Below are 18,911 nucleotides of genomic sequence, written 5' to 3'. Positions count from 1 at the left end.
TGAGTTAGCCTCCTGTGTGGTTTTATATGGGATTGCGGTCATGGCCACCACAATTGGATCCCGCAGTTCACCTTTGAATGTTTTATTTTCTGTATTCTTTTTTTTTTTTTTTTTAACTTGAGTATTTCTTATGTACATTTGAAAGTGTTATTCCCTTTCGGTTTCGGCAAACATCCCCTTCCCTCCCCCTTCCTTATGGGTGTTCCTCTCCCCCCCCTCCCCCCTCCTCCCCCCGACAGTCTAGTTCACTGGGGGTTCAGTCTTAGCAGGACCCAGGGCTTCCCCTTCCACTGGTGCTCTTACTAGGATATTCATTGCTACCTATGAGGTCAGAGTCCAGGGTCAGTCCATGTATAGTCTTTAGGTAGTGGCTTAGTCCTGGAAGCTCTGGTTGCTTGGCATTGTTGTACATATGGGGTCTCAAGCCCCTTCAAGCTCTTCAGTTCATTCTCTGATTCCTCCAGCGGGGGTCCCGTTCTCAGTTCAGTGGTTTGCTGCTGGCATTCGCCTCTGTATTTGCTGTATTCTGGCTGTGTCTCTCAGGATCGATCTACATCCGGCTCCTGTCGGTCTGCACTTCTTTGCTTCATCCATCTTGTCTAATTGGGTGGCTGTATATGTATGGGCCACATGTGGGGCAGGCTCTGAATGGGTGTTCCTTCAGTCTCTGTTTTAATCTTTGCCTCTCTCTTCCCTGCCAAGGGTATTCTTGTTCCCCTTTTAAAGAAGGAGTGAAGCCTTCACATTTTGATCATCCGTCTTGAGTTTCATTTGTTCTAGGCATCTAGGGTAATTCAAGCATTTGGGCTAATAGCCACTTATCAGTGAGTGCATACCATGTATGTCTTTCTGTGATTGGGTTAGCTCACTCAGGATGATATTTTCCAGTTCCAACCATTTGCCTCTAATTTCATAAACTCGTTGTTTTTGATTGTATTCTTTTAAGGTACCGGAGATCACACCAGTGCCTCATGTATACTAGGTATGTTAGTGAGTCACGCAGTAATGTTGATATGTTAAAATATGCAGTATCAAGTAACAGGCCCTGGTGTAGAAGGAAAAGGAAAGTTGCCAAAGAAAACCTGACACATTCATATTTTATTTAAGAAGTATTTTGTTTAATATTTACACATGTATAGAATACATTTTGATCAGATCCACCCTCATTCTCTCCCCCTTCATTGCCTCCCCTAACCCCCACCCCTTTTCCCTCCCAACTTTATGTGCTCCCCCTTTTCCCCTTTCTATACCCACTGAAACCATTTGGTGATGCCCAGATTTTAAATAAATGCATAGGTGTCAGCGAGTATATGGGGACATTATAATAAGCTTAAATTTTAAAAAGTTGTCATCATAAGTGTTGGAGGGTCCTGAGTGTGGACAGCTCCAGGGGGAAAATTCCAATAAGGGGAACTGAGCAGCACCCAAAGGGGAGTGTTACTTTTAGAAAAGTGAAAAGAATCCATACATGGGTAAATCTAAAATGGATAGGGTGTGTTGTTTGTAGAGATCAAGACAAATCAAGTTTGGTTGTATCTTCCCTGTCAAGAATAATAAAGTTCAGACAAAAATGTTCAGTTGACCATAGCATGAAGGTATGCACCGGAGAGACTGGATATGCTGATGTAAAATAATATCTTCAAGTATCAATGACTTAAACTTCAAAAACCCAACTCATTTATATAAAGTCTTCTTAAAGGTCACATTGGTTCCAGAGTCAACTGTCCTTTCTATGGCTACAAAATATTCCATGTTGCTTTGATCTTGTAATCATTTTACAGACAAGTGATATTCTCTCTCTCTCTCTCTCTCTCTCTCTCTCTCTCTCTCTCTCTCTCTCTTCCTCTCTCTAGAGCGCCCATGAGTGCACATGTCCATGCGTGTGTGTGTGCATGTGGAGGACCAGGACCAATTAGGTTATTTTGCTGGCTAGTGAACCCTAGAGATCTGTCTCTTTCATTTCTGGGATTAGAAGTACATAGCACCACACTGGACTTTTGTATATGGGTTCTGCGGTTGAACTCATGCCCTTAAGGTTGCTTGGCAGGCACTTAACCTACTGAACTTTCTCCCCAGCCCAGAGAAGTGATAGTCTTCTGTCCCTCTTATGTTAATTGGCTGGGGTCACTTCATTGTGTAGGAAAGGGCAATCTCCCTGAACATTTGGACCAAGAGGCCTGGTACTCCCAGCAAGCTGGGCCATGACCACCATTAGGTGTCCCCACCTCTTTCCTTGACTCTGCCTTGAACCTACATCCATTACACTTGGGGGAAGTTTCCAGGGCCTACTGCAGAATGGTGTGTTTCAATTCCACTCTTTCTTTCTGAGTGGCAGAAGCTACTTTGTACTCTGATGATGCTCTTAGTCTGTCCAGTGCAAGTCAGTGTGGTCTGGGTGGATAGCGTGAAAGATGACCTTTGATCACATCAGGAAGAAGGGGACAGGGTGTAGGGTGGTACTGGGGCTTTGCAGAATGTATGACCAATATCAAAAGACAGACCTTGAAACCAGACTTGTAGCCTTAGGTTTTTCAAAGTCATCGTCATCGACGTCGTCATCGTCTTCTTCTTCTTCTTCTTCTTCTTCTTCTTCTTCTTCTTCTTCTTCTTCTTCTTCTTCTTCTTCTTCTTCTTCTTCTTCTTCTTCTTTTTCTTCTTCTTCTTCTTCTTCTTCTTCTTCTTCCTCTTCCTCTTCCTCTTCCTCTTCCTTCTTCTTCTTCTTCTTCTTCTTCTTCTTCTTCTTCTTCTTCATTCTTCTCCTCCTCCTCCTCCTCCTCCTCATCATCATCATCCTCTTCCTCCTTTGACTGTCCTAAGTTGTTTATTGGATATGAATTTTACAAATATTACATGTATTAGCAGTAATGGTGGATCTGGAGAGTATTGTGCCTTCTCCAGGCTGCACGGCAAGATCTACCAAGAGCGTGGTGGAACTTGCGGCCCATTCCAAGGCTACAGCTCTTGGTGGCCAGCAGATGTCGGCCCACACATCTCCCTGTGCTTGCGGACTGGTTTGGTGATCCATTGGGTGTCAGGATTTCTTCTGATAGCTTTATGGAATGGATCAATGAGGATAACCTCAAGAAATGGATATGTGGAATTTTCACCAACCCAGTAGGAATTCAGGACTCTAAAAGCTCCACAATGGCGCCCAGATCTTTCCTCAGCAACAGACTTAAGGCTTCGGGCAAATTTAGCTGAAATTTAGCTGATTAACACCAGCTAATGGCGGATAGGCTTGTTGTAAGTTGCACCCTTAGGAACTGGGCATTTGTGACCACCACGGCGGACACGAATCCTGTAGATAACATAACCTCGCTTAGCCTTGTATCCCAGCATTCGCACTTTACGAGGCCGGTGGGTGCAGCGCAGAGGGCTGGCGGTATTGCCAGCAGCTGACCCTCAGAAGAAAGCGTATCACATCGGACTGCTTCTTCCTCCACAGCTCCTGGATGTATTTGTATGCACCCATCTTGGCTCACCTGATGGCTACCGCCAGAGGAAAGCTTATTTAGGGTTCTTAAACGCTTCAACCTCCCTTCTGGCCCACCGACCAGCGGTAGGAGAATAAGAAAATAATAAGGAAGAATAATAAGAGTAAGGAAAAGAGGGTTGCGGGGCTATTTAAGTAGTTCTTTGGGAAGATTCCACTCTTCGTTGTTAGGATACCAGCGTCCAGTCCAATAGCAAACACCAAACAGGAGTCAGTAGCAGCAACTTGATCCAGCAGAAACAGCAAGGATCAGCACAAGTCAGGGGAAGGGGCAAGAATCAGCTGGAATCTCAAGAAAAGTTCTTTAGCATGTTTCTGTCTGTGAAATGAAGACTAGGGAATCCCAGCGAACCGTTGAGTGAGCACTGATGCCAGAGCATCCTCTTACTCTTTTTAGGGTTCCATTTAGACTCTTCCTAAACATCATGCACCCTCTCAAGCATCTGCTCCAGCAAAGGTCACATGCCCTCTCTTGCGACCATTTCAACAAAGCATCCTGTCCCATGACAGCTTCCAGAAGAACATCATGGGACACAATTGAGCTCCCAAAGAAACCAGAAATTTCCACTTCACAGACTAGATCTTTTCCTGCCTTCTGCTCAACGGGGAGTAGGGGAGCTGCACCTTGGCTAAAAAAAGAAGAAAAATATATGTTGTGAGGTTGACCCAGCTGTTCTATATGGTGAATAGAAAAACCATGTTTATGGTCAAATTATCTTAGCGTTAAAAGAAACAAAACAAAGTGCAAGTGATATCATAATCTAAACACTGGGTGTTTTAAGCAGATGATTATTTATCTCGTGTATATGAGTGCTTTGCCTGTATGGAGTGTGTGCACTGTCACATGCATGTAATGCTCAGAGGCCAGGAGAGTTCCAGGAGAGTCCCTGGAACTGGAGTGAAGAGTGGTTGTCACCATCAGGAGCCCAAAAGGTGCAAAGTGACAGAAGACTAAGACAGGTTGGATAACAACTGTATAAATGTAGTAAGTAGGATAGTTAAGAAGGAGGAAGCAGTCCTAGTGTTTGTTAAAACACTTTGCAAATATTTATCATATACCTCAAAATACGGAGAAGATAGGCAGATGCTTCAGGGTTACTAAAACAAAATCCGCTAACTACCCCAACTGAAATTTTACAGATTGTATCAAATGATCTCACTGAACCTCAAAAATACACATAATCATACATCCTTAAAAATATTTAGAAGAAAAATATTAACTGTAGACCTGATACAATTTAAGATTGGTTATAACTCTCAAAGAAATGGCTGAAATGGTTTGTCAACAGACTCCTCTAACTTTTGAGAGTCTCTCAACAGTGAGTCTGGTGCACACATTTCTTGGGACACAAGGAAAGCCTCTGGGATTATATTGTACAAACCATGACTCCTGCCTGGCCTTAGAGAAGATAATCCTCTCCAGTGTCCTGTGCCGCTCACGCAGTTGAGGCCTCACAGACCAGAGAATCCTTTGGGAAGCTTGTCCTGTTTGCTTAATACACAGAAGGGGTTTCAATTTCAACAGGCAAAGCTGAGAGCCGGAAGAGGTGGGTTGGAGTGGTGGAGGAGAACTCTGGAATAAAAATTGGAACTGAATTGTGTAGGAAGATGTGCATAAAACCAAGATGGAAACCATGAAAAACATGTTTCAGAAAAGAAAAGGAGGGGGAAGTCCTAAGGATTACAGAGAATGGCCAACCTCCCCACCAAAAATTTGGTTGGTTGGTATTGTTGTTCTTCCTATGGGGTTGCAAAACCCTTCAGCCCCTTCAGTCCTTTCTCTGACTCCTCCATTAGGGACCCCATGCTCAGTTCAATGGTTGGCTGTGAGCATCTGCCTCTGTATTTGTCATGCTCTGGCAGAGCCTCTCAGGAGACAGCTATATCAGGCTGCTGTCACCAAGCACTTCTTGGCATCAGCAATAATGTCTGGGTTTGGTGGCTGCATATGGGATGGATACTCAAATGGGGCAGTCTCTGGATGGCCTTTCCTTCAGTCTCTGCTCCATCCTTTGTCTCTGTATTTCCTCCCATGAGTATTCTGTTCCCCTTTCTAAGAAGGACTGAAGCATCCACACTTTGGTCTTCTTTCTTGAGTGTCATGTGGTCTGTGAATTGCATTGGGTATTCTGAGCTTTTGGGCTAATATCCACTTATCAGTGAGTGCATAACATGTGTGTCCTTTTGTGATTGGGTTACCTCACTCAGGACAATATTTTCTAGTTCCATCCATTTGCCTATGAATTTCATGAAGTCATTGTTTTTGATAGCTGAATAGCACTCCATTGTATAAATATACCACATTTCTGGTATTCATTACTCTGTCGAAGGACATCTGGGTTCTTCCCAGCTTCTGGCTATTATAAATAAGGCTATTATGAACATAGTGGAGCATGTGTCCTTGTTATATGTTGGAGTATATTTTGGGTATATGCCCAGGAGTGGTGTAGCTGGGTCCTCAAGTAGTACCATGTCCAATTTTCTGAGGAACTGTCAGTCTGATTTTCAGAGTGGTTGTACCACTGACAATGGAGGAGTGTTCCCCTTTCTTCAAATCCTTGCCAGCATCTGCTGTCATCTGAGGTTTTTGATCTTAACCATTCTGACTGGTATGAGGTGGAATCTCAGGGTTGTTTTGATTTACATTTCCCTAATGATTAAGGGTGTTTAATACTTCTTTAGGTGCTTCTCAGCCATTCAATATTCCTCAGTTGACAATTGATCTCAGGGACTAAACCACCAACCAAAGAGTACACATGGAGGGACCCATGGCTCCAGCTGCATATGTAGCAGAGGAAGGCCTTGTCTGACATCAATTCGCAGAGAGGTCCTTGGTCCTATGAAGGCTCGATGCCCCAGTGTAGGGTAATGCCAGGGTGGGGTTATGGGGGTAGGTGGGTGGGTGGTTGAGCACCCTCATGGAAGCATGGGCAGGGGGGATAGGATGGGGGTTCGAGGAGGGTAAACGGGGAAAGTAGATAACATTTGAAATGTAAATACATAAAATATCCAATTAAAAAGAAAGGAAAAAATTGGGGTATTTTCGCTTGGAATTCTTGCAGGTTGTAGGCTGAGCTCTAGGGGGCAGCAAAGACACAGGTTCTTTGGTAAGAAATCTGCATTCACAAATGCTTAGAAATCTTTCTAGAGTCTAGAAAACTGTAGGGTCAAATTAGTTCAGTCCTGTAGTCTTAAATAACAGGAGGAAGCTTTGGGAGCTGAAATGACTTCCTAAGGTCCTCAGAAAATAGTGCAGACAGCCCCTACCCACGCCAGTCTTTCTATGTGTTTTCTCGCCTTTAGTCAAGGTTTAGAGACAACCAATGTTTTTTCACCCTGAAATGATTCAGTCATTATGGAGATTTGAGTTTAAACACATATTCCTGCCCAGTGAAAAGGGGCTGATTGGCTTGGGTGAGCCCGAGCTTGTGTTTTTATACTGCCTTAATTAAACTTGGACAGAGGGATTTCTACATCGAGCCAGATTAAATTTCCTCAGCCAATACTTCCAGGCGTTGGACTCTAGATGGCGACAAAGGACCTCTGTTTTGCTTTTGAGCACCTGATCTAGAAGCTGAGGCTCCTCTCGACCTTCATGGACTAACAATTTCCCTTAGCTAAGCTAATGAACAGGCACCCACTGCTCACATGCCATAACTATACAATTCTCTGACAATGTCTGTTATTAAATCGGTTTAGCTCTCTGCCGTATCACATTGCTTGACAGGGTTGCATTTAGATAGAAGAGTATTTTCATTGATTTTTAGACCTCATAGCATGCATGTGACTGCTACCTCTCACCTTTCCTGCTCCCATTTCTGTCTCTTCCCCTCTTGATCCAGACCAATCACACCGCATGCCCTGTCACCACTCACTGCATATCCAATGGTACTAGCTTTAAATAGGTACCAAGGATCAACCTGAAATGAAAAGAAAAAAGATTCAGAGTCTTATAGGTTGGATAAGGGAAAGGGTGGTACCTCACACATTGAGTTTCTAATTTGGTGACACAGGATTTAGGAGGGAAAACCAATCAAGAAAGTCTAGAAGAAACAGGGAATGGAGGATCAGTGAAAGGGACAGGGGAACTATGAGGGTAATGGAGAGTGGAGATGACTTTTAAATGCACTGTATATATAGAAATGCCATAACGGAGCCATACATATATTAATATATTGTATTATATATTAATTATAATATACAATATATATATATAAACATGTAGTGACAAAAAAAGCAACACATTTTAAGAGGAGATGGTCCAAGGAGAGCATGGAGAGCTTGTGAAAATGAAGAACTGAGAGTTCACCTACACACTGCAGACCTACAGGGTCCCAGCCACTCAAGGTGGGAAGTTTTGTCCATCCATCAACACCTAAGTACACCGTGCTGTGAACCACTGTCCCAAAGGTATTACAGGACTTCTAAGATTAGCTGGTCTTAAAAGGTAGCCTGCCCCCATCACACTCTGATTGAGTGCTCTGTTAATTGATTTCTATGGCTGAACTTGGAGTCTTAAATGGTTCACAAATAAACCACCATCATGTCTCCCACAATCTGCTTTTCCTCCTCTCCCCGTTGCCATCAAGAAGCCACAGTGCCTATGAAAACACGGGAGAAGGGAGGTCAGATGGCATGGGATGGAAGGAGCCTGCACTTCGAAGTCAGCTACAGTGACTTTCTCCCTCCCACACCCGAGTCTTTAAATATGACTTTAGACTCTTTTTTCCAGGGCTACAAATTCTCCAAAGTACACTTTAGCACACCACTGCCTTGCACACAAATGCCTTTCATTTCACACTGTGTCGTGAGTAATTCGTCATCTCAGGGAACACTTTTCACAAAACACGAGGTCTAGGGATGGTGAGATGCTCAGTAGGCAAAGACTCAGCTGCCGAGCCTGGTGGCCTGGGTTTGAGTCCCCAGAATCTGGATGTTGATGAAGGAATTGACTCCCTAAAATGGCCCTCTGACTTCCATGTGCATACTGTTGCGTATGTGTAAGGAGACATACACGTGCGTGCGCACACATACACATAGACAAACACACAAACACACACAGAGACAAACACACACAAACACACACAGAGGCACACACACACACAGAAAGAAACACACACATACACAAACACACACACAAACATACACACACACATACACACACACACAAACACACACACTAAATAAATTTAAGGGCTGGAGAGATAGCTCAGTGGTTAAGAGCACTGACTGCTCTTCCGAGGTCCTGAGTTCAATTCCCAGCAACCACATGGTGGCTCACAACCATCTGTAATGGGATCTGATGCCCTCTTCTGGTGTGTCTGAAGACAGTTACAGTGTACTCATATGCATAAAATAAATGAATAAATCTTTCAAATTTAAATAAAACATTTTTTAAATTTTAGTGTCTAATCAATGGATATTTAGATCCTTGCCAATTTTTGATGATTTTTCCTTTTTGATACTGAACTCAATGCCTCCTTCCACTTCTACTGCTTCCATACTTAGGGACAATAAGCAAAGGGTTAGGCCTCCCATGAGAGATCACAACGATGAGTCTAAGAGACTTCAGAATACTCACCCTAAAGGGCCTGTCTGCCTCTCACCCCTTTCCCTCAAGGCTTGGGGAACCACACAGAAGAAGAGTAGGAAAGATTGCAAAAGACAAGATAGATAGCTCAAGAAAATAGTATTTGCCGGACACATGTGTGAACTCACAGAAACGGTAGCAGAATGCTCGAGACCTGCAGAAGCTCGAAACAGGCAAAATCCCAATGTTGGGGGGTGGGGGTAGGTACAAAGCCCCGCCCCTAGCTGGGGAGATATTGACAGTCGACTGCTGCTGGTAGCGAAGGCCAATATTCTTCAATGCGTGACACCTAATATATCCAGAGTGGGCCTCATGTCCAGAGTCGTCGGTGCAAACTGTACTTTGATGGGTTTTAAGGAGGTGAGAAAGGATTTGGAGGAGGGAGATGAATATCATCAAAGTACACTGCATGGCGATCTCAAGAACTAATTAAAACATTATTTTTAATTAGGTCTTTGAAAAGTAACCGTTGAGGTCAACGCAGGCTTTGTTGTTCTCACTCAGACACAAGTGCCACTGTATGGACATTTGCAGTTTAACTTCCTAAACCTCTGCTGAGCCTCCACTCCCTCCCAGCCAAAGAGCAAGCAAGATGGAAATCTCTCTAGACAGTTTACTATGAGAAGGTGAGCAGTGCTCACCTAGAAGCGAAGTTCATTCAAGACCAGTTTTTGTCACAGAAAAGCTGCTCTTAAGGGATTCATCCACCCATGGCTCCAAGGAAGGAGGGCTCACTGCAATTGATTGGATTAAAGGGGCCCTAAGTGTCATAACTACTCCTACATGCATTACCTCTGCTGGTGACTGACAGAGGTCTTCAAATCATCATTCTTCATGGAAAGTACTTGGCAAGGAATTATCTAGAATTCAGAGCCACTGGGATTACAGTCGATTAAGCCTATAAGTAGAAATGCCCCCCCCAATCCTCTCCCATAAAGAGGTAGCCTAGTGGCTCCTCCCCAAGCAGGAGTTTCCAGACAGACACAGCTACATGTCAGTGGTAGGAGAGATGCTGATGCCTTGGGATTTAAGTAGAGTATGAAGCAAGTCTTTATTTTGCCTTTCTAAAACTACAAGGGAACAGAAGAGGGAGCCGCTGCCCTTGATGTTAATCAAACACCACTATCCCTCAATATTTAAGCAAGAAGCCTTTCATGACTAATGGCAGTCACAAATCAAGTGAGGACTGAGAAGGAGGTGCAATGTTCCTATTTCCACAGATAAACCCATCTGGATATCCCAAAGACGCATCGCTTTCCCTAGAAAGCCAACTGTTTGACTCGGCGTCTTTAGAGTTCGGCATTTGATCCGGGCTACAGAACTGCCATAGTTTGACATCTGGTTTGTTTGGGATATGTAAGAGAAAGCCCTTCTCTCTTTTCTTCACCCTGCCCTCTGCACCAAGAAGGGGAGGGAAACAGGACTGAAGGTTTGTATACAACACTCCCTGCCACATCTGTGACACTTCATGCCCTCCCTGCTTGAGACAGGGACAGAAATGGCTGCCTCCATTTCACTCAGGGGAGGGTGAAGCTCAAAAGGGTGAATGGCTTCTGGCCACCCAGCAAGACCTCAGCAAAGCCAAGATTAGGACGCCGGGATTTTTGATTTCATGGTTCTCCTCTCTGTTTCTTTATTCTTCTTTCACATGTTAACCCAAAACTTCTTTTGTTGTTGTTGTTGTTGTTGGCTAAAAATGTGCCTCTTAATTGTTTTATAAGCACAAGTCAAAAACTGTCCTATCAGCCAGGTCCCGAGTGGAACTTTGTCTTCAGTCTTTTACTTCTGATATCACAAGGAGCTAAGACTGAGTCTCTGGGGAATTTGTGCCGGGAGTGTGGAGGTGAAAGGTCATCACCCTGCTCATCCTTTGGTGAGTTGTCAACTAGCCTCTCAGGGTTGATCAATCAACCCCTGACCACCAACTGTCTACCCTGAAGCGGTCTGATTCTGTCAGAGCAGGACTCTTCCTTTCCGTCCATCTGCCCCACCCCCACCCAACCCCTCCCATTTTTCCCACCATTCTTCTTCTGTCACACTCACTCCAGCTTGTCCTGCCTGATCCCCACAGTTGTGCTAATTCTACCCTCAGGAATTAAACAGCAGCTTTCAGCCATTGTGGAAGCTCCCACAGATTCGCACTCGGCACTTCCTGCGTTGCACTGCTTACCTACGAATGCGGGGGGTTTTGTTCTCATGCCATTGAGAAAACCAGAGGCCACACCAATGGCTAAAAAAGTTAGGAGGAAACTTGAAGATCATGAATCAGCCAACTCCAGCTCGCTTCTCCAAATTAAGGAAACGACCGAAACAGGTTTAAGTGGTTCATTTTTGGCTGTACGATTACAGACAATTATGAACCGGATTTCTGTCGGTTAATGTGCTACCTTCTCCTAGATGAAGCCATCAGCTTCTACTTATGATTATTTTAAATGACATTTATTTAATTTTTTTATTTTACAAGAGGGTACATTTTTCATTTAATTAAGATATTATGCTTTTCAACTCTATTAGTTTCTAGCATGTTATAGCCCATACGGTACATTTGAAATATTCTCCCCTAAACATTAAAGTACTATGTATTCAAAGTATGACTTGGAAAGTAAAGAAACTTAAAAAGAAATACTTACCTGATGTCACTGACGATGTCACTGATGAAAGACCACCATGTTCAACACTTTAGTATCTCATGTCTGGTTTTCATTTATCTTTTACATTTCGGAGATTCTGTTGTTTTTAGAATTTTATGTCCCAGGAGTTTGTTTATCATGACATTTGAAACCTCTACTGTGTCCTTATGAATTCTCTGTACACATTATCTAGTCCCTAACTTGATGTAACTGTTATTTCCAGCAAGTTTTAACCCTGGGTAGTCTAGTCCACTCCCATTTTCCCAATCTTTTAAGTAAACTACAATGTAATGTATGCATTTATTTTATACAATTCTGTGTTTTCCTTGAGGAAACATGTTTCTAGAAGGGAAATGGGTCAAATATATATTTACATTCTTAGGGTCTTTGGTGCATTTTGTTCAATTGCAATAACCTGATGCCAGCCCATACCCCACTGACAGGTTTTGTAATCCTTCTTAGGGTAATTTTCGAAAATCACTATCTCATTTTTATCCATTGAGTCTTAACAAGGCTGAACCAAGAATCCAGCCTGAATCGTCATCCCAGCCAAAGAATTGGTCCCAGGGTGACCAAAGGGCTGGCTTATGAGGAAGCACCCCTGGCCATCTTTAGCTGGCTTCAGTAGCCTTGACCACTAGTCTCCATCTTCAAATGGTTCCTTCCTACTCCTCATAACAAGCTGATGAGAGAGGCTCATTTTGCTGTCTCATCTATAGCTAAGTCAACATTTTGATCACTACATGTAGCTTTCTAATTTTATGGGGAGTAATAAGTTTCCCTGAAAGAGTGGCTAATTTATCGCTTTTAGCACATTATAGGTTTTCCTCCAATCAGAACACCCAAGAGGAGAAGGTGGCATTATAGTCAGCCAGACAACTGATGACAGCCTGAGTTGAAGGGCTGTTCTACTGCTATGGTATCCCCCATAACTCCTGTCCCTCTGCCCGGAGAGAGAAGGAATATGTCTCCAGAAACAAATTTGCCTTCCCTGAGATAACTGATGGGGGTTGGGGAGCACAGACAGACTGAAGCAGAGAGGCTGGAGGGGGAGGCAGGGACCACGTGTATGGGCTGGCTTGTAAGACCAGTTAGTAAGTGATGACCCTAACTGGGGAAGTCAGGACCCATGTCTGTCATTCCACTGATTTGTTTGAAGCTAAAAGAAAAGGGAGATAAAGCTCAACATTCTATTCATTGGACAAAATCAGTCTGGCAAAAATTTAGTTCCAGGAAAATCACCTTTGCTGGGTCCAAATTCTCAGATTATTTTTGCTTGTGTGTTTGTTTTCTTTTGACTGCAAGTCCTTTTTATTTTAAAGATTTATTTATTTATTTATTTTATGCATGTGAGTACACTGTACTGTAGCTGTCTTCAGACACACCAGAAGAGGGCATCAGATCCCACCACAGATGGTTGTGGGCCACCACGTGGTTGCTGGGAATTGAACTCAGGACTTTTGGAAGAGCCGTCAGTGCTCTTAACCACTGAGCCATCTCTCAAGCCCTACTGGAGGTTATTTTAAATTACATTTATTTAGCTTGAGTGTGTGTGTGTGTGCACCATACACATACATTCGCACACGTGTGTGTGCCACAGAGTACTTGTGGAGGTCACAGTCCAAGTTGTGGGAGAAGGTTACCTATTTCATTCAACTAACTCAAGTTGTCAGTCTTGGTGGCAACTTGGTTGTTTAGGCTTTAGCCACTAAATGCCAGGTCGATACATGTACTGCCTAAGTAAAAAGTTTAACCTTACTAAAGGAATTGTTCTCAGTGTGTGAGTGTTGGCCATTGAAACGTCCAGAGAACAGGAAGACATCTTTCTTTGGTTATTGACATAAGGCTAAACAGAAGGAGTTCTGTTACTTAAGGCTCTCTGCCCACGACTGAGACTGAGTTTGTTTGCTTTCAAGTGGGAATTTTCTCAGAGCTGGAAGGAATTTAGGAGATTATGGGTTCAGCCTCTTACCTGTAGGCAGTTAACCCTAGAACTCCAAACACACTTGTGAGAGACTTAGAGACTCCAGGAGAGTATGCAAGACAGCATCTCTCTGTGCTGAACTGACCCTGGCTCCTGCCTATCATACAATGCTTACCACTTCCTATGCTGCTGCTGCTGATTGATGATGACTGACCACAGTAGCTGACATATTTGGATTTATTATAGAGCCGTTTCCTAGGCATTTTTGCTATTACGTAAGTGCTGGTGATCTGACTGGGTTCTCTTTTTTCTTCTTTTTTCCTTTTTTTTAATTGGATTAAAAAAATACATTTCAAATGTTATTCCCTTTTCTGGTTTCCTGTCCATAAACCTCCTATCCCATCTCCCCATCCCCTTCATCTATGAGGGTGTTCCCCTTCCCCAATCACCCTCCTCTTCCTGTCTCCCTGCCCTGACATTCCCCTACACTGGGGGGTTCAGCTTTGGCAGGACCAATGCTTCTCCTCCCATTGATGCCCAACAAGTCCATCCTCTGCTACGTATGCACCTGGAGCCATGGGTCTGTCCATATGTAGTCTTTGGGTAGTGGTTTAGTCCCTGAGAGCTCTGGTTGGTTGGTATTGTTGTTTTTATGGGGTTACAAGCTCTTTCAGCTCCTTCAATCCTTTCTCTAACTCCTCCAATGGGGACCCTGTTCTCTGTTCAAGGATTGGCTGCGAGCATTCGCCTCTGTATTTGTCATACTCTGGCAGAGCCTCTCAGGAGACAGCTATATCAGACTCCTGTCAGCTTGCACTTCTTGGCATCAGCAATATTGTCTGGGTTTGGTGACTGCATGTATATGGGTTGGCTCCCCAAGCAGGGCAGGTTCTGAATGGCCATTCCTTCAGTCTCTGCTCCAAACTTTGTCTCATCTCCTCCTGTGAATATTTTTGTTCCCCCTTTTAAGAAGGATTGAAGCATCTGCACTTTGGTCGTCTTTCTTCTTGAGCTTCATGTGGTCTGTGGATTGTATCTTAGGTAACTTGAGTTTTTGGGCTAATATCCACTTATCAGTGAGTGCATAGCATTGTGTTTTTCTGTGATTGGGTTGCCTCACTCAGGATAATATTTTCTAGTTCAATCCATTTGCCTATGAATTTCATCAAGTCATTGTTTTTGATAGCTGAGTAGTACTCCATTGTGTAGATGTACCACATTTTCTGTATCCATTCCTGTGTTGAAGGGCATCTGAATTCTTTCCAGCTTCTGGCTCTTATAAATAAGGCTGCTATGAACATAATGGAGCATGTGTCTTTGTTATATGTTGTGGCATCTTTTGGGTATATGCCCAAGAGAGGTATAGCTGGGTCTTCAGGTAGTTCAATGTCCAATTTTCTGAGGAACCTCCAGACTGATGTCCAGAGTGGTTGTACCAGTTTGCAATCCCACCAGCAATGGAGGAGTGTTCCTCTTTCTCCACATCCTCACCAGCATCTGCTGTCACCTGAGTTTTTGATCTTAGCCATTCTGACTGGTGTGAGGTAGAATCTCAGGGTTGTTTCGATTTGCATTTTCCTGATGACTAAGATGTTGAACATTTCTTTAGGTGCTTCTCAGTCTTTCGAAATTCCCCAGCTGAGAATTCTGTTTAGCTCTGTATCCCATTTTTAATAGGGTTATTGAAGTCTGCTGAGTTTTCTTTCTTTATTACTTTGTTTGTTGGTTTGTTGCTTTAGCATGTGTCTGTATATTCATAGTATTTTTATTGGAATTAGATGTAGAGTTAAGTGGGTTTGGCAAGGTCTACATATACCAGCAGAATATTGCAGTTAACACCAAGACATTGTTCTCTATGTAGAACAATGTCTTCTCCACCATGTCTGCACACTCTTAGTCTCCAGAGAATAAAACATATATCCTGTACCACTTAGCAGCTGGAGTGTACTTGGAGACTGGGCTGCATGCTTTAGGTCTGGCATTAGCCACAGCCTTGCCATCCTTGCAGGCTTCCTCATACAACCCCACCCCATGCAAAGAAAAGCTCGAGACCAGGAACTTTCTAATCTCTGCTTTCTAGAGCAAGCCCTGCTTCCTAGGCCTTCAGCCTGGTAAACTGCCCACCGCCAGTACCACATGGGAAGAGTCGCCTATGTGCTGTGTTGATGCTATGGTTAGGGACTTGTCTAATCCATAGGCTGGACCGGCAGAAACAGGTGAGAAAAGACTGTGGAACACATTGAGACTTTATTGTTAAACTGGTATTTGGAATCAATTGTTTTAGACCATGGCTCAGTGAAGACTTGGAATAGTTTAAGAGCCAAAGGAGTTCATTTTTATGCCAGTGTGCAAATCCCTCTTCACTTTCAAGGTCTGTCTATGGCTTCTTTAGTGGTAGATGCTGTAACACGAATGCTGTCATAAAACGAAGCACTGGAGTGGGGTTGCTTTCACCAGAGATGGTTTTGGAACCACAGAAGACTGACTTCCATTCCAGATTTTATTTTCAATACCTGGCACACGCACATATACATGGGGGAGAGGGAGGGTACAGAGAAGGGTGGAAAACTAAGAGAGAAACAGGAACCTTGAAAGCTAGCATTAAATACCAATTATGTAGATTTCCCGTAACACTGGAATTGACCCCAAAACAATTCTTTAAGCATTTTGTAGCAAATGAGTCTTACAACATAATATAAACGGTATAGGATCTTTCATGGAGTGGTGAGATGCAGGTAATGAGTAAACCATGCCCTTTGTTTAATAAGAAAAACAGATAAAGTTTATTACATTGATTAATTGATCAATTGACTAATTATTCTCTGACCTCCACACACATCATGGCACCTGCAAGTACAACCACATGCACTTATGTACACACACACACAAACAACAACAACAAATAAACAAATAAATGTAATAATAAAATAAGAAAACTCCCCAGCTTGGATTTTTCATTTATTTATGTTCATTAGGTGTGACTCTTCTTGAGTGCCAAGGACTGGATGGATAAGGTTTTAGAACGCCTCGAGCACTGTAGGTAAAGTCAGTGTGAGGAGTAGGCCTTTGCCTCAATAGGTCTGCTGTCTATAAAGGCATAAATGGCAACCACTCCATTGTTTTCATGAAACTAGTGAATGCAGAGAGGCTGCACAATGATGACGTGATTACAGCAGAGGAGCTGAAGGTGCACGATGATGACGCAGAGGAGCCCAAGGTGCACGATGATGACGCGAGGAGCCGAAGGTGCACGATGATGACACAAAGGAGCCGAAAGTCCAGTGAGCTGAGAGCAGGTCTGATGGTCCAGGGCTCTGACCACTAGAGTTGGATACAAGGATACAGTACTGCTTTCCTCCTTGGTCAGATCACCAAACACCTCTTGGTGCAGGGCAGGTCCCTCCCCACCTTGGCACTTCATCTTATTTCTGGTTAGTCTTGCTTCTCAGAAAAATCTGGGGTTTGGGGATTTAGCTCAGTGGTAGAGCGCTTGCCTAGAAAGCACAAGGCCCTGGGTTAGGTCCTCAGCTCCGAAAAAAGAAAAGAAAAATCTGTGACCAGTTCTTGAGCCTGTTCTCGGCTTCTGGGGCTTGCTTTCTCATTTTAGAAACCTGATTTTTTTTTTCTGACTTGATTTTTGAGGAGCCATCTACAAGAGTGTCTGAGGAAATAATGCAGTAAGTGCTTTCCTGATTGATGTAAATCTCCAAATTCTTATTCCTTTCCTGGGCACAGAAGATACTTAGCAGAGGTCGGCAGATGTCAAAACAGCGAGGCTGAAGAATCACAGGGAGCATGAAGCGTTCCTGGACTGGACTTAGAATATTAGAAATCCAGAAAGTGACAGTTTGGAGCCAGTTGCCAGGCTATTCTTGCAGTGATGTTGGCCTTACACATTCTATAGGAGCTTCAGCCTTCTCATCTTCAATATGGCGATATCAGGAAACACCAAAAAATTACCATGGCTTTGACATATGAGCTTTCTTTCATAAAGTGCTTACCAGGATGCTTGGTGTAGGGCCAGTGAGGTAAAGGCTGTTGTCATAAAATCCCGGCAACCTGGGTTCAACCCTCAGAACCCATGTGAAGGTTGAAAGAGAGAACCAACTCCACCTGATTGCTGACCACTACATGTGTACTACAGCAATGTATAACACACACACACACACACACACCCCACCACCACCACCACCACCACCACCCTCATATACAATAATAGTCATAAGTAAATAACTTTTAAATTTAAATGCTTGGGATAGAATCATTGCTTTGTAGAAGTACAGAAAGAATGGCCTAAAAGAGGCACTCATTGGTCCCAGAACACAATAAAGAGCTATGGGGAGATAATTCCATTTGGAAGATTCTTCCACAGCCAGAATCAGAAAGATAACAAGAAGAACTTTATGACACATGAATATGAAATCTAATATACTAAAAAACTAATGAAAGAGTAAGGCATTCTGGTTAAATAGATAGTCTGGTTAGTAGAGTTCTTGTCAAGATAACATCACATGATAGAAGCATGATACATATTCCTTGAGTGTCGTATGGTTATATAATCTCTCTCTCTCTCTCTCTCTCTCTCTCTCTCTCTCTCTCTCTCTCTGCGTGTGTGTGTGTGTGTGTGTGTTGTGTATATGTGTATTATGTGTGTATGGTGTGTGTGTTTGCGTGCATGCACATCCATGTGCGTGTGTTTCCCACATACATATAAAACGTGGTCTCTCAGGTTTCTGCTCCTGCTGACATGCCAAAATAATGGAAACATAGGCCAAATAAATTCGTTCTTCTGCAGTTATGTTTGATCATGTTATTTATATCATGTCACAGCAACAAAAGAATGACTGAAGCTGGCACCAAGAGAGTAGGGTTGTTGCTGTGAAAAAAAACTGGCCCTGTCTTTTGTGGAGGAATGTGGAAGACTTTGGGTCTTTAGACTAGAAATGTGGTTGAATGCTGTAAATGGAGATTATTGGGCCATCCTAGTAGAAGCCTAGAAGACAGTAAATCGGAGGATAATACACTCAGAGAAGGTCCAGCTCATGACGTTTCAGAGGGGAATGAAGACTCTAACCAGCACCTGTGATAGAGGCCATTTGTGCTGATTTTTGGCAAAGAATTTAGCTGTTTTCTGCCTGTGTCCTGAGAACTTACGTGAGAATAAACTAAAAAAATTATGATCTAATTTGCTCAAGAGAGGATATCATTGAGTGTGTGGACTTGTTGTTGCTGATTACTTTATATAGGACTACAGTGAATAAAAGCAAGTCTGGC

The 18,911-nt window shown here is 43.2% G+C and overlaps 1 pseudogene; it reads right to left on the bottom strand.

Moving 5' to 3' along the window:
• Positions 1-2,855: 2,855 nt before the first annotated feature.
• Positions 2,856-3,484, bottom strand: LOC116906089 (annotated as a pseudogene).
• Between the last annotated feature and the right edge of the window lie 15,427 nt (positions 3,485-18,911).

Source organism: Rattus rattus, chromosome 7 (genome assembly GCF_011064425.1).
Source record: "Rattus rattus isolate New Zealand chromosome 7, Rrattus_CSIRO_v1, whole genome shotgun sequence".
Taxonomy (NCBI): domain Eukaryota; kingdom Metazoa; phylum Chordata; class Mammalia; order Rodentia; family Muridae; genus Rattus; species Rattus rattus.
Note: the sequence above shows the minus strand (reverse complement) of the source record. Positions and strands in the feature narration are given on the sequence as shown.